Source organism: Octopus bimaculoides, chromosome 2, assembly GCF_046866305.1.
Source record: "Octopus bimaculoides isolate indiv1 chromosome 2, ASM4686630v1, whole genome shotgun sequence".
Lineage (NCBI taxonomy): Eukaryota > Metazoa > Mollusca > Cephalopoda > Octopoda > Octopodidae > Octopus > Octopus bimaculoides.
Window position 1 is genome coordinate 150951719 of NC_142929.1, and position 15953 is coordinate 150967671.

The 15953-nt window shown below is 36.8% G+C and overlaps 1 long non-coding RNA gene across 1 annotated transcript in view; it reads right to left on the bottom strand.

Moving 5' to 3' along the window:
* Positions 1 to 438: 438 nt before the first annotated feature.
* Positions 439 to 15953, bottom strand: part of LOC149137257 (uncharacterized) — a 119055-nt gene continuing 103540 nt past the window's right edge. Inside the window, exons 4-5 of the long non-coding RNA XR_016240784.1 lie at positions 15009 to 15112; positions 439 to 2845 (exon numbers count right to left, since the gene is read on the bottom strand). This is a non-coding gene — a long non-coding RNA (uncharacterized LOC149137257). The remainder of the gene's footprint in view (positions 2846 to 15008; positions 15113 to 15953) is intronic.

A 15953-nucleotide genomic window follows, 5' to 3' on the forward strand; every position in this document is an offset into this window, starting at 1 on the left:
TATTCTCTTTTGTTATCTTCTTTTATTATTTAGTTAAAGATAATTTCTATTTGATGCAATTTAAGTCTGCAGCACTGGAGGCACTATATGTAGTCTTAACAACATATTTATTGATTCTCAGCATTTGCTGGTCACAGTAACCAAATACATATCTACATAATGAAAATCTATATCATTATTTTACTTCACTAATTTTCATGTACTTAAATTCAGTAACACATACATCAGCATATGTATATGCACTTATAACACAATTACATTCATAAATATATAATTACTCTTATGTCATACCTGCATCATATATATCCTTAAATACACACACACACACACACACACACACACACACACACAAATCCATGCACATATATATTAACTAATTAATTATGCACTAAACAGTGGTCATTCTCTGATATCTATAGTGTAGTGAAAACAAAAGGATTTTCTCATATTTTATTCCTTTAACATTAGACTGATATATTCAAATTTTAAATTCTGATTAAAATTCATTTCTTCATTATTTTACATTAACTCAAGGATTTTTACCCTCATTTAATTTGCTTTACCATTATAAATTTAACATCTTTCTTACATGTTAATTTTTGCTTTCCATGATGCTTCAATTTCCTTATAATTATTAACTGTTCACAAGTTGGACAAAATTCTTAGCAGTATGTTTTCTGAATCTTTACATTCACAGTACAAATTCCTCTGAGATCAATTTTGATTTTCATTCATTTGAAGTCAGAAAAATAATTACCAGTTTAATACTGGTATCAATAAGATTGACAAGGCCTTTCCCACAAAAATTTCTGGCCTTGTGCCTATAGTAGAAAGGATTCTTCTTATAATAATAATTATTATTTGGTGAAAACTCTCAGCTTATTTTGCTGGGTATGATGGAAAGTGTCAGCTGTCCACAGCCAGCAGACTAGAGTGACACTTGCTTACTGTTCATGCTTCAAGAACCCTGCAGAGAATTCTTGCAGTTCCAAGCAATGAAGATTTTTGTTGGTGTTTTATCTTTACATTTGTACCAATCTTTTTAAGCTATGCTGGTAGCTGAATGCTGATACTTCCAAGCATGCCAATTACTACTGGCTTCATGTCCACACTCTTCATTACCCACAACCTGCTTATTTCCCACTTCAAATCATCATAGTTGTTCACTTTTTCTTCTTTTTTTTCAATCCTGTTGTCACCAGGACATGCTATGTCAATTATCAGGCATGTTTTTATTTTTTTATTTTCTCTTCACCACAAATGTCAGGTTTCCAATATTATTCATTGTCTCTGGAGCAAGAGGACACTTGTTCATGGCTCATGAGTTTTCTTTAAAATTTTTTGATGTTTTATTAATTGGTATTCCAAATTTTGTTGAATTGCTAACTAAATAACCCAGTTCACTGCAAGTGAGGTGAACTGGCTTGATGAGAATTTGTCTTTTGAGGGTGAATCTTGGCATTTAAAACTGAAAATTTAATATTTCTAATCAAAAAATATCAATATGGCTTCCCAAATCGAATGAAGTGACAGTTGTTGGAACAGCCATTCTGACATTGTTTACCTACCACGAGTTGATGTGGTCAAGAAATGAAGCACAGACAACAGCAGCAACAAAAACAACAGCAGCAACAGCAACAGAAACAGCAGCAACAACCATGATATATTTAAGAATGACCCAAGTATGAACTCCATCACCATCCCCAATACCACCACCACCACTACCATTACTACCACTATTACCATTGCCACCACTAACACAAACATTAATGAAATGACAACAGGAGCCATTCTTATTTCTAAGCAGAATGGGAATGGTTTTGCTCAAGCTTGTCAGCAAATAGAGGTTGAATAGACACAAAAAATATTGAGTGAAGCCAAACCACACTGAACAAATAATGGCAGAACAGTCTCCCTTAATACAGCAGAGAAATTGCAGGAAGACACTAAGAGAAAAACTATATATAAATGTATTTTGTTAAAGACATTGAGACTGAGGCAAGCAACACAGGCCTAGATAAAAAATTGCCTGAAACTGGTCTGGGGCTTAAAATTTATGTCTCCCATGGAAGATGCTTTGGCACAGTTGAGGTAAGATTCTCAACTGAAGAATTTGTCAAAAGAAATGCAACAACAACCCTCAAAAGTGAGGAATTATGGCTAATTATGACATACTGCAGTTGGGTTGTTTTCAAAATAAAGGTAGCAGAAGTGTCATCAGAAGTGAACATCTCTTTGCTAGTGGCAGACAGCATAGAGTACAAAGCAAAAATTCTGCAAGTTTACAAAATGGAAAAAGAAAAATGGTCAGGCATGGGCATGGAATTGTGGATTCACACCCATCTGCTCAATATCGAATTCATTCCTGATCTGATCAACCTTTCTACTCGTAGCAGAAGAGAGCAGAAAGCCACAATGCAACATTTGTGGTGAATAAACCATTTCTGTCTCATGCAAACAAAAGGGAAAACCCTTTTGCTGCAGACACCTCTAACACAACAATAACAGCATCAAAAAGAGCTGCAGCAGCACCAACAACAACAACAGTTGCAAAAAGCATCAGTGCAAAAAGCAGCCGCATCCAAAACAACAGCAGTATCAACAGAAAGAGCAGCAGGAAAGATCCATTCAACAACCTCAGCATCAAGCACCAGTACTACACCCAAAGAAAACAATAACATCACGTACACAATCACAACCAAGAGATGCCTCACCCACTCCAGTCAGCCAGACCACCAGCTAAAAAATGTGTGACTGTACATGTACAGACATACTTCTTCCCACTGCCACAGACTTTTCTGACTGCAAAAACCCATCCAGTCCTGAAAACCCACCAGAATGGATCCTGTGAAAGAAAAAGGAAAAATAATTACAAAAGAAAAAGTGCAGTACAAGTCTAAAAATAAAGAGATTAGGGCAGGTGACACAGAAACCAACAAACCATCTCACACCTGTATACCCGACACCAATTCAATTACAAACATTTCCAACAATAGAAATAGCACCAACATTCCAAACACTTCAACAAACAAAAACACATAGCAATCCAGACCAGTGACATGAACAGTACTCCTAATGCACTGCACGGCCATAGACACAAACAATAAGAATTTAATAAAACATTAAAAAATACACAGACATTATTCTAAATCAGCGTTTCTCAACCTTTTTACATATCTCAAGGAACCCCTGCACAAAAAAAAAATTATATACCATATCTTTCACATATTTTTTCCTCATAGTTCCCATTGTAAATATCATATATATGTGTGTGTGTGTGTGTATATATATATATATATATATATATATATATATATATATATATATATATATATATTGATAACTGGTTTAAGAAAAAATTAATACTTCTTTGTTAAATTCATTGGTAATACTAGATAAGATTCATACTACTCATTTATGATTCCTCATCACACAAAAAAAAAATCTAAACTTAAACGTTAAAAATAAGTATAAGTTACCAGTAACATATACCTATAATGCATAAATGTAAAAGGAATGAAAACAGATAATTGTGTATCAATTTATTATTTATTTATCCTTTTCTGCCAATGTTGAAAAGACAGAAGATAAATCAGGGAAAAATGTACTGTGAATCAATAAATTATACAAGGAAATAATACTTTCAAAGCCATTTGATATAGTGAAATGTGCCTTTCTAATGTGAAACCTGTGCCTATCGTTTGCTATGTAAATACTTAATTCAAGGTCAAACACACAGATCTCATTTTCAATAGAAAGGAGATGATTTCTGTCTTTGCTCTTGATACTTGTTAAATAAGAAAAGGCATGTTCACACATGCAAAAGAGGTTGAAAACTGCAGCAATATATTTATTGCTTTCCTATGAATGGTAGGATACTCTTCTTTCACAGAAATCCAGAACTTGTCCAGGGATAGATTTGTAAATTTTTGAGTGTACGATCACACTGTAGCTCTCACAAAGTTCTTCCTCTTCTTTTAATGTCAGGTTCTCAGGATGATCAGAAGATTCAGAGTATGGATCCCTCACCCAATCATATACCTGCGTTGAAAGGGAAGGAAAGTAATTTTCAATTCTGATATATAATACATCCAGGTGGAATTCAATAAGATGTGAAATTTTCTGGTATCCCTTATTATTTTTAAGCTCATGAAGTAGGCAGAAACATCTCAAAATTTCCTTTTGCTACATGTTTTTTCTACAGATTCACTTTCCTTTTAAATACAAGTGTTTTATCACTTGAAGCCAGTATATTTTCTCTGGAGCCTTGATCAGTTGATTCATGTGATGAAAAATATCTGATAAGTAGCTTAGCCTCTGCAGCCATTTTTCATCTTCAAAGCACTTAGCAAAATTTTGCTTATTGGGTTCTTGAAAGTATTTCTGCAACTCATCTCTCAGCTCAAACACCCAATTTAAAACTTTTCCTCTACTCAGCCACCAGATTTCCATCTATAACAATAGATTTATATGTTCTTTGTCCAGTCTTTCACACAGTTTTCTAAACATTTTGGAGTGAACTGGTCTTTGTTTAATAAAGTTGACCATTTTTGAAGCAACGTCAAAAACCTTTTTCAATTCATCTCCAAGTGATTTTGAAACCAAGACCTCTCTGTGAAGAAAGCAGTGTGTTGAGATTATATCAGGATTTTCTTGTTTTACAAAAGAAACAAAACCTTTTATGGAGCTAACCATTGACAGGGTGCCATCAGTACAAATGCCAACACAGTCCATCCAGGAGAGACCTCTTGTTTCCAGATATGAGGACAAAATGTTGAATGCATCTATTCCTTTGCTTGTCTCAGGCAGTTCTTGGCAGCATGGGAAATTTTATTGAATTTCACCTTCATTGACAAATCTTACAAAAGCTAATGACAATTATTGGTAAGATCTGTTGACTCATCAACCTGAATAGGAAAACTGCTATTTTTCAATTTGTCATGCAAACCTCTTCAATGTCAAGTACCGTATCATCAATGCATCAACTTATTGTATTATCTGAAAGTGGAACATTTTCAATTTCTTGTTGTGCATTTTGCTCAAGCATTTTACTGACTATAATTTTACAGGCTGGTAATATTGAGTTCTCACTAACTGTGTGATTTATTTCCTTTTCTGTGCAATAATTTCTGCTACCAAATAACTTGCTTCAAGAGCCTTTTCAGTGACACTAACTTTACTCGCAAAAGCTGTACTCTGTTTCTTCTGAGATTCCAACAACCTTTTAAAAAACTCTGCACTCTGACTTTTCATATGACTATGATTTGTTGTGAAGTGTCTTTTTAGTTTAGCTGGAGCAATTGCTGCATTTGAAAATTGTTTGCCACAGACGACACAGTGGAATAGGAGAACTTGAATCACCGGTCCACATGAAGCCCGTTGATAAGTAACTTTCATCATGAAAACAGATCTTTCATTCCATTGTTGAAATACTAGTGCTGTGGAATTGGTCAGGAGCTTGTGGCTCTTCATCAAAAGCCTCATCCAAATTTACTGAATGCTTCCTCTTCAAAACCTCCACATTGGGTTATTAGGTATTTCTGTAAAATTAAAGAAAAAAATACAGGGTGTCCATAAATTACACACATCACCAAATATATCCCCAATGGTTGTTATATTTTTTGGATAACATAATAGGTTAGATAGGATGATGTCTATATTACAATATTACAATAACTAATAAGATGTTGTGCATACATAATAATATTATGATCATGAAATTAGCATTATCTTATTTCACTCTTTCTTGCACAACCCCTAGGAATCTTTTGCAGAACCCTAGGGTACCAGGGAACCCCGGTTGAGAAACACTGCTTTAGGTGAATACATTGCATCCTCACATAACTCATATTCACATAAAAATTATTAAAACAATGTAACAAACTTACAACAGATTAAAAGCAAAATATCCCAAAGGAGTGGCAGATTTTCATGAGGCCATAAACAAGATTCTCTTCATTCTCCTTCTCTCTGACAAACATGTCTTTGCTCAGTATAGGCAGTATAAGTGCATGTGGCCTGGGATTGCCCTGGAAACAGAGCAACCTATTGAATGAACTCAAGTCACTAAGTTCAGGAGGCTGCACCAGGCCCCAGTCTGATCTGGCAGTGTTTCTAATGCCAACCACTCCAAGAGTGTAGTGAGTGCTTTTTATGTGCCACCAGCATGGGGGCCAGTTAAGCAGTGCTGGTGTCGACCACGCTTATATGGTGCTTTTTACATGCCACCAGCATGCGAGCTAGTCTGGCAGCACTGGCATCGACTACACTCAAATGGTGCTTTTTACATGTCACCAGCATGGGTGCCAGTCAGGCGGGACTGGCATCGACCATGACAATGATTTCATTTGACTCAACAGGTCTTTTCAAGTACAGCATATTGCTCGACGATTGAAGGGTACACTTAAATGGGCCAAAATCCTTGAGACAAATTTTCTCATTCATTAATTTTAGAATTTCTCTGTATTTTTTCCACCCTTTCAGAATGTTATTTTGAATCTATTTGTTTAATAATTAATAAATATTATCCCAGATTTAATTGATTAATAATCATTTATTTATTTTTTACTTAAAGGATCTAAAGAATTATTCTTGATTTAATTGTTTCATCATCATCATCATCATCGTTTAACGTCCGCTTTCCATGCTAGCATGGGTTGGACGATTTGACTGAGGACTGGTGAAACCGGATGGCAACACCAGGCTCCAGTCTGATTTGGCAGAGTTTCTACAGCTGGATGCCCTTCCTAACGCCAACCACTCAGAGAGTGTTTAATAATTAATAATTCGTTTAATAATAATTATTAATTTATTTATGTGCAGATAAACACATGAGGATGAATGGAGGGACCCACCTGCTGCAGGCCTCTCCATTCCCCCTCACACACTTTCTATGCCTTCACATATCTACCATATCCCTCTCCCAGCCACCCCAATTTCTCTCATCATCACCTACTACAGCTACTTCTTTCCCATCTTTAACATCCCCCTTTGCACTGTTATGGGACATCCCCCTCTATCTCCTCTCTGCCACTTATACTCACCCCCACTTTTCCCTGCAGGTAAGTCCCAATGCATCTGCAGCATCATCTATTTCTCTCACTTTCTCTCTATCTATCTATCTATCTATCCATCCATCTATCTATTTAATCTATCTATCTATCTTTCTCTCTAACTCTATCTCTCCTTCCTCTCCTTTCTTTTCCTACTGATGTAGCCAAGTCTCTTCTTTATAGTAAGACAACTATCTCTGTGTCCTTGTTACACTCTAACCTTTCACCTCGCACAAAGTCATTTCCCTCAGTTCCACTTCCTCTCTTAGCTGAAAGGTCTTCATCTCACAAGTCGTTTGGTGATCCCACTGGTGTTTGTGCTCCACAAAAAGCCTCCAGTACATTCTGTAAACCATGCCAAAGCAGACACTGGAATTCTGTAACTTGCCAGTTCCTGTCAAACTGTCCAACCCATGCTAGCATTGAAGATGGACGTTAAATGATGATGATGATGATGATGATGATGATGATGATGATGATGATGATGATGATGATGATGATGATGATGATGAGGAGGAGGAGGAGGAGGAGGAGGAGGATTTATTTATGCATTATCTCAATATATATATATATTACATATTTATAGATATGAATAAATATATTACACATATATATATATATATATATATATATATATATATATATATATATATATATATATATATATATATGTGTGTGTGTGTGTGCATGTATGTTTTTGTGTATGTATGTTGTGAATCTGTGTGTGTGTATCTTTGGAGGCTTAGCAGCCTGAGGTTAGTCTTCTTAGGTCTCCCACTACCACAGGTTCTATGCACTTTCAGATCGTTGCACGTCTTTGTACTTCAGTCATCCTCCCCACGCATCATCTTCTCATACTGGGACAGTCTCCTGTCTTGCATGTTAACATCTAATCGTTCATACATCTAGATTCTGCCTCGTCTTTCTTCTTTTTTTTTCTCAGCTTTTTCGTATTTTTCTTGTTTATGCAATTTAACATTACACATCCAACATATCATGTTCCTTTCCCATCATCATCATCAGCGACATCAGCATCATCACTGCTCCCCCCCCAACCACCACCATCACCATTCCCACCATTACAACTATTACCCACACAACTGCAACCACTACCACTCCTGTTATCACCACCACTGTCACATCCAGCATCATCATGTATACTGCCATCACCCCACCTCTCCCACTTCCACCACTGCTGTCTCCCCTAATCACCGGTGTTACTTCCCATCACCACTACCACCACTACCACCAACAACAACAACAACAATACCACCACCAACATCACCACTGCCGCCTCCTACACTCATCATTATCACCTCTCCTCATCACTACTACAACCACCACCAACACTACTATCACCACCACTACTATCACCACCACCACCACTATCACTACCACCACCTTCACAATCACTACTACCACCACAATCACCACCACCGCTATCACCACCACCACCACTATCACTACTACCACCTTCACAATCACTACTACCACCACAATCACCACTACCACTATCACCACCACTACTATCACCATCACCACCACTATCACTACCACCACCTTCACAATCACTACTACCACCACAATCATCACCACCATCCACCACCGCCATCACAATCACCACCATTCACCACTATCCCCACTACCACAGATACACAACGATCACACCTATCCTGAGCACCCACCACCAACATACCACTGCCGAGATCACTTCAGCCATTGTATGTAAGTGTATTGTCTTGTAATTTCCCAGCATGCCTCAATAACCAGCAGTAATTGTATACTGACAATGTGTTCCAATTTCAAAGACTGAACATTCACTAACAACTTTTTTTTTTCTTGCTAATGAGCTGCATGTTCGGCTGAACTATACACAGTTTGTTTATCCAATAGTAATTGCCTATTTATCTATGAACCTAATTAGACAAAGATCTCTTATTCAATACACACTAGCAAGGTTTTCACTCTTGCAGTAATTTCTAAAACCCACATGCATACGCACAAATTAACAAATGCTCACTTAAAGTTCACACAGATATTCTCATACACCACCTTCTCACACACACACACACACACACACACACACACACAAGCACAACGAACAAACACAGACATATGCATGCACCCACGTGTGCACACATGCATATACACACGGACATACAGACACAGACAGAATCGCATACACAAGCAAGAAAAGCAATGCATTTCAAAACATAAGAAAGCATACATACATACATAAATGCACACACTTGCATGTATATTCACAAACACACACACACAAGCACACACGCACACACACACACACACACACACACACACACACACATATGCATACAGATATTTTACCCTTTTACCCATACATGCATACTTATATGCATATATATATATATATATATATATATATACACACACACATATATATATATATATATATATATATATATATATATATATATATATATATATATATATATTATATATTGGCGTTTTGAAACTTTTTTTTAATAAATATATATATATATATATATATATATATATATGGATAAAAGTACATGGCTTTTGTATGTAATACTAGATTATCATCAATTTCAACATATTTTTACTTTCTTACATAGCTTAGACAGGTCTTTTTTAGCACAATATTTCATCACTTGTTGCAAGCCTTTATCATCTCATTCATAACATTCATTTTCCTGAGATCAGGTCTCATAACATCTTCCCATGTTTCCCTCAAACTTCCTTTTTCAAAGGTTCCTCCCTTGGCACTTCTGTACCCAACTGTCATCTTCCATATGCATCACATGTCCATATCAACATAAATTCCACTTTCACATATGGTTCCCTTTAGACTTAATTTTGCTGTCGTATGACTGAGTAAAACATTTGTAATATAGAATTGAAAGCCTTCAAGCAACTGAGACCATGCAAGCAATTTGTTCACATCTCTCTCTTTCTCTCCCCCTCTCTCTCTCTATCTATCTATCTATCTAGCTGTCTATCTATCTATCTATCTATCTATTTATCTATCTATCTATCTATCCCGGGTCAACCTTGAGCGACTGCATCACAACTAACGCATTCTATAGTGGATTAGTGGAGGGAAGGTACGACGACGATCTCAGGGCGAACCTGGGCGTCGACAAGGAATACCTGGCCCGCCTGTTTAAGACGACCTTCGGGCCGGGACCTATGGACAACTTCCAGAGATCCCTGACCTGGCAGTGCTATCGAGAAGCACTACCCGTTCGGGATAAGCTCTACAGGCATGGCTCGAGAAACACAGGGCCGACCTGTCCGAGAGTCACTTACTGTTATAGTTTCTTCAATGACAATATTGACCAAGGTTACCGTGGTCTTTTCCGTATGCTTTTCTTTCCACAGCTAAACCTAAACTGTCCTCCCCTCTATTTACACAAGAACATGACTGTGATACACGATCCCTATTGATCGTTTTTTTTTTTCTTTCGATCCCTTTTGATCGAACTCCCCCCTTTTTCCCTTCCTACGATCCCTTTTGATCGACACACCCCTATTTATTTTTTTTTCCTTTCCCCCTCCCAAAAAGAAAGCTCTACAGTGTATTTTTCCCATTTTTGTTGAGCCCTTTGTGGCTAATAAAAGAAATGTATCTATCTATAGATGTATTTTAAAAGATAAAAAAAACAAAAATCAAGAAAGATGATTCCAATTAGTTCATGAAATTTTTTGAACAATATATGCAATGCAGACAGGAGAGAATTCATTCATTATTTTAAAGCCAGCTTTAATGAGCATGTTTCTGTCTTATTAGACCTCTTCACTTCAGTGTATTTCTGCTCTGTTGTCAATATTAAGAATAGCAATTAGATAAATAGATAGATAGATAGATAGATAGATAGATAGATAGATAGATAGATGAATAGATAGATAGATAGATACATTTCTTTTATTAGCCACACAGGGCTCAACAAAGATGGGACAAATACAATGTAGAGCTTTTCATTTGGGGAGGGGGAAGGAAAAAAAATAGGGGTGTATCGATCAAAAGGGATCGTAGGAAGGGAAAAAGGGGGGAGTTCGATCAAAAGGGATCGAGGTAAAAAAAAAAAAAGATTGATTGATAGATAGATAGATAGATATCTTTTTATTATAGCCACACAGGGCTAAATACAGAAAATGGACAAATTACAGTGTAGAGCTTTTCTTTGTCTCTTCTTGTCTCTTTTTGTTACAAGTCTATGCTTAAAATGGTGTCATCTTTCATTCTTACCATTCTTGCCACATTTACCCATTTTTTATTGAAACTTTCATTCGACAACACTTTCCTCTCTATCCTCATCCTCCTTTTCAAGTGGTACTTGAAAAAGTTGACGAGGGACTGACCAGAGAGGAAAGTGTTTGTTTGTAGACCTTTCAAACGCGTCCACCACACGCATTCTTTTGCCATAGCTATCAGTGTTACAAAAACCGTTTTTCCTTCCCGTTTAAAGGAAGGTGGCGGAACAATATTCACGATAGACTCGGCTGATAAGTGGGCTCGTCCCACACGCGACAACAGCCATTCGATGAAGGTCCACAGCTCTGAAATATCTGGACACTGCACGAGTGCATGCAGAACGGTTTCGTCGCTCTGACCGCATCTCGGGCAGGTCGGTCTGGTCGTTTTCGAACCGTGTATGTAGATCTTCTCTCGAACTGGTAGTGCATCCCGATAGCATTGCCAAGCCAGGGATCTCTGGAAATTATCCATAGGCCTCGGCCCGAACGTCGTCTTGAAAAGGCGGGTTAGGAATTTCTCGTCGACACCCAGGTTTGCCCCGAGAGTGTCGTCAGACCTCCCCTCCACTAGTCTTCTATAGAACGCATTCGTCGTTCGGAAGTTGCATAAGTTTGATCCCGGACGGCAGAGCTGTTGTAGAGCTTGGCGACACTCGCGGTGCCAATCACCCAGTTTCGGTCTCTTCTTGATCCATGTTTGCAGTTCAGTGAGTGAGACGAGCTGCAGGAAGGCGTGCCTCACAAACAGCGCCCACACCTGTTCACCGTCGTCAATGAAGTTCCAGAGATGCCGCAGTCTCAGCGCATGTCTGCGCATCATTAACCACGGCATCCCCAGTCCTCCATGTAACGGTTGTTGACAGCGAATGGAACGCCACCCTTCCACAGAAAGCGGAAAAGTATGCGTTCTAGTTTCGTGATGGTGGTATCGGAACAAGGCACGATGGTCAGGCGGTAATCGATGACTGATGCGATATACACATTAGCCACCTCCGCCCGGCCTTTTAGAGATAACTTTCTCTCGGCCCATGTTTGGCTGAGTTTGATCACTCTACTGGTGATCTCGTCCCAGTTCTTATCCATTTGGAGGTCCGAGATAGATAGATAGATAGATAGATAGATAGATAGATAGATAGATAGATAGACAGACAGACAGAAAGACAGAAAGACAGACAGACAGACAGACAGACAGACAAGTAGAATAATGGGCTAAGAAAAATTATATGAATGCCAGTGACATGAACGTGGATAACAAGAATGAATATAGATATATCAAATACCATAGAAGGTGAATTATTGATCTATTGAAATACACATCTCTTTAATAGATGACAGAAATACATAAGACACAGAAGGCAATTGCAGCTAGAAATGAGAAAGGCTGATAATCTCAAGAGTTAAGAATTCTTTGCAATTAGCAAGTCATTATGGGAAAAACAGACCTCTTTACGTCTTTACGCTAGAGACACGAGGACAAGGTGAGCACGTGTTTCCTATCTCAGTCGTCAATAGTACAGCAGTTCTCTTATATTGACTCCAGCAGACATAAAACAAAAAAACAAAGGGTACAATTCCAACAAAATTGAGCTGAGAGAATTAACTCAGTGAAGCTATATATATATATATATATATATATATATATAATTAAGACTGAGTTGAATTACCCTTTTATGTAGATAAAGCTAGATAAATGGTTCCAGTACATTGGGAGTCTAGTAGATTGTCTGACATTAATTGATTTATTACCATTAACTAGAATACAGTTGACAACTCCCAATGGATTTAATTCTAAATTGTTGAAGAGTACATACTACATAGAGTCTTCTAAATATAAGTAACTACATCACTGCTCTTTTTATCTTGACCCCCACCCCACCCCCACTATTCCCTCTGCTCCTCTCTAAATTATAGTAGGCTTAACAAGGTATGCATTATTTTCTAAACTCATTCTGCCACAGTTATAACAAAAGAAACAATGTACATATTTTGGTCTCCATTATTGATGTAAATTTGTTAAAGAAAAATGGTTTATCCTTTATATCTGAAGTCTGTGCATTCATCTGGTGAGAACAGTTTCTTTCAAATTGATGTCATGTTTTCATTAATCAATTAAACGGAACTGCTTGAAACAGACATAATGAATTAACACCTGTACATCTTTGTTACTTATTTATATTCTATTCACCTATATTTATATATAGATGTGTGTGTGAGTGTGTGTGTGTGTGTGAGTGTGTGTGTGTGTGTGTGTGTGTGTGTGTGTGTGTGTGTGAGAGAGAGAGAGTGTGTCTGTGTGGCTGTGTGGTAAGAAGCTTGCTTCTCAACCACATGGTTCTGAGTTCAGTTTCACTGAATGGCACCTTGGTCAAGTGTCTTTTACTATAGCCTCAGGCCGACCAAAGCCTTGTGAGTAGATTTGGTAGACGGAAACTGAAAGAAACCTGTCATATATACAAGTATATATGTTTATATTTATGTGTGTGTATGTCTGTGTTTGAACCCCCGCCCCACATCCAGCATTGCTTGACAACTGATGTTGGTGTCTTTACATCCTTCTAACTTAGTAGATCAGCAAAAGCGACCAATAGAATAAGTCCCTAGGCTTATAAAGAATAAGTCCTAGGGTCAATTTCTTCAACTAAGACCCTTTAGTTGACAACTAGCATGGCCACAATCAAATGACTAACAAGTAAAAGAATAAAAGAATAAAAGAATATATAAACACACATGTATATGTGCATGCGTATGTGCAAATATATATTTATATACATGCATAAATATCGGTCTCACAGACCAGTGGGCAAACATCAACATGATTGCAAGAACTCGATATATTTAGCAGGACACCACTTTATGTATGCATGTACCTGACGTGACCCAGACTGCACTAATCAATGCAACACAATTGGATGTACAACATCCCACCCATAAAGGACAGCCACAGGAAGGGTTGAAACGGTCATCATACTAAATAAAGACTAATGCCAACTCCATCCTCCACTTCGTTCATCGATTTATTATTATTATTATTATTATTTTTATTATTATTATTATTATTATTATTATTATTATTATTATTGTTGTTGTTGTTGTTGTTATTATTATGTTGTTTTTTTTCCTTCTTTCTTCAAATTTTCTTCCATTTCTCGCCGAGTGTTTTCCGTACACCTAGGGCATATTATTATCATTATCAGCATTATTATTATTATTGTTATTATTATTACATATATAGATAGATAAATAGATAGATAGATAGACAGATAGATAGAAAGATGGATAGATAGATAGATAGATAGATAGATAGATAGACAGATAGATAGGTAGATGTATATGTCTATGGATATATATATCCACACACACATATACACATGCACACACACATACATACATACATACATACATACATACATACATTCGTACATACATACATACATACATACATACATACATACACTCCTTTATCTCAAAATGGCAGCTTTAATTTGAAAGACAAAAGAAATCCTGGTGTTCCAGGAACTTGACATGTGTGCTTTCTTTTGTTGAAAGCAATCAGGCCTGCAAAATAGATTGTATTATTTAACTGCATTAAAACACAATAAAAGCGAATTACAAAATATATATATATATATATATATATATATATATATATATATATATATATATATAATGATAATAATTTTACACACAAATCATCCTCACCATCATTGCCTACATTTTTCATGCTTGCTTTTCAATGGGTGGGTCTTCTCCAGCCCAATGTTCCATCACTTGCTACAATCTTTTGTTATTTCCTTTGTGTGATTCTAATCTCAACAGAAAATATTGAAATGAAGAAACAAAGTCGGAGTTGAATAAAAACTGGAAATAGGAGAATAACAGTACAAAGAAAACAATAACACTTTTTTTTTTTCAAATATCAAAAATATAATTTTGTAACCAAAGTAATTAGATAATATCAACAGACACTGATTTGTAGTTTGTTTTTCTTTAATCATGTATTTTGCAGGTGTTCTACATTTCTTTTTCTTAATTTCTTTTTTCTGTAAAGATTTGTAAGTACAAATTGAATTATTACATCAGTGTTATTGCATTCAGTCAAACCCTTGTTAAACAGACATGTGTGGAGGTGCAATGGCCCAGTGGTGAAGGTAATCAATGGTAAAAATTCAGATCAATGGTAAAAATTCAGCATTTTGAGCTTAGGAAAGCATCCTGATTATGTGATATTTTAGAACAATTCTCCTTTTGATAATGCAATCTATGCTTGGTGGTGAGAAGAATCATCACCATCATCATCATCATCGTTTAACGTCCGCTTTCCATGCTAGCATGGGTTGGACGATTTGACTGAGGACTGGTGAAACCGGATGGCAACACCAGGCTCCAGTCTGATTTGGCAGAGTTTCTACAGCTGGATGCCCTTCCTAACGCCAACCACTCAGAGAGTGTAGTGGGTGCTTTTACGTGTCACCCGCACGAACATCATTCTAAAATATTGTCACAATCCAAGTGTGTTTCAAAACTCAAATAGCAAGATTTTAGATGCTGCCGTCATGAGTAGAAATTTATTTTAGTGATGTGGTCATGTCCATTACTGAACTTAGAAATGAAAAATATACACACACGTAACCTTACATGCTTCAC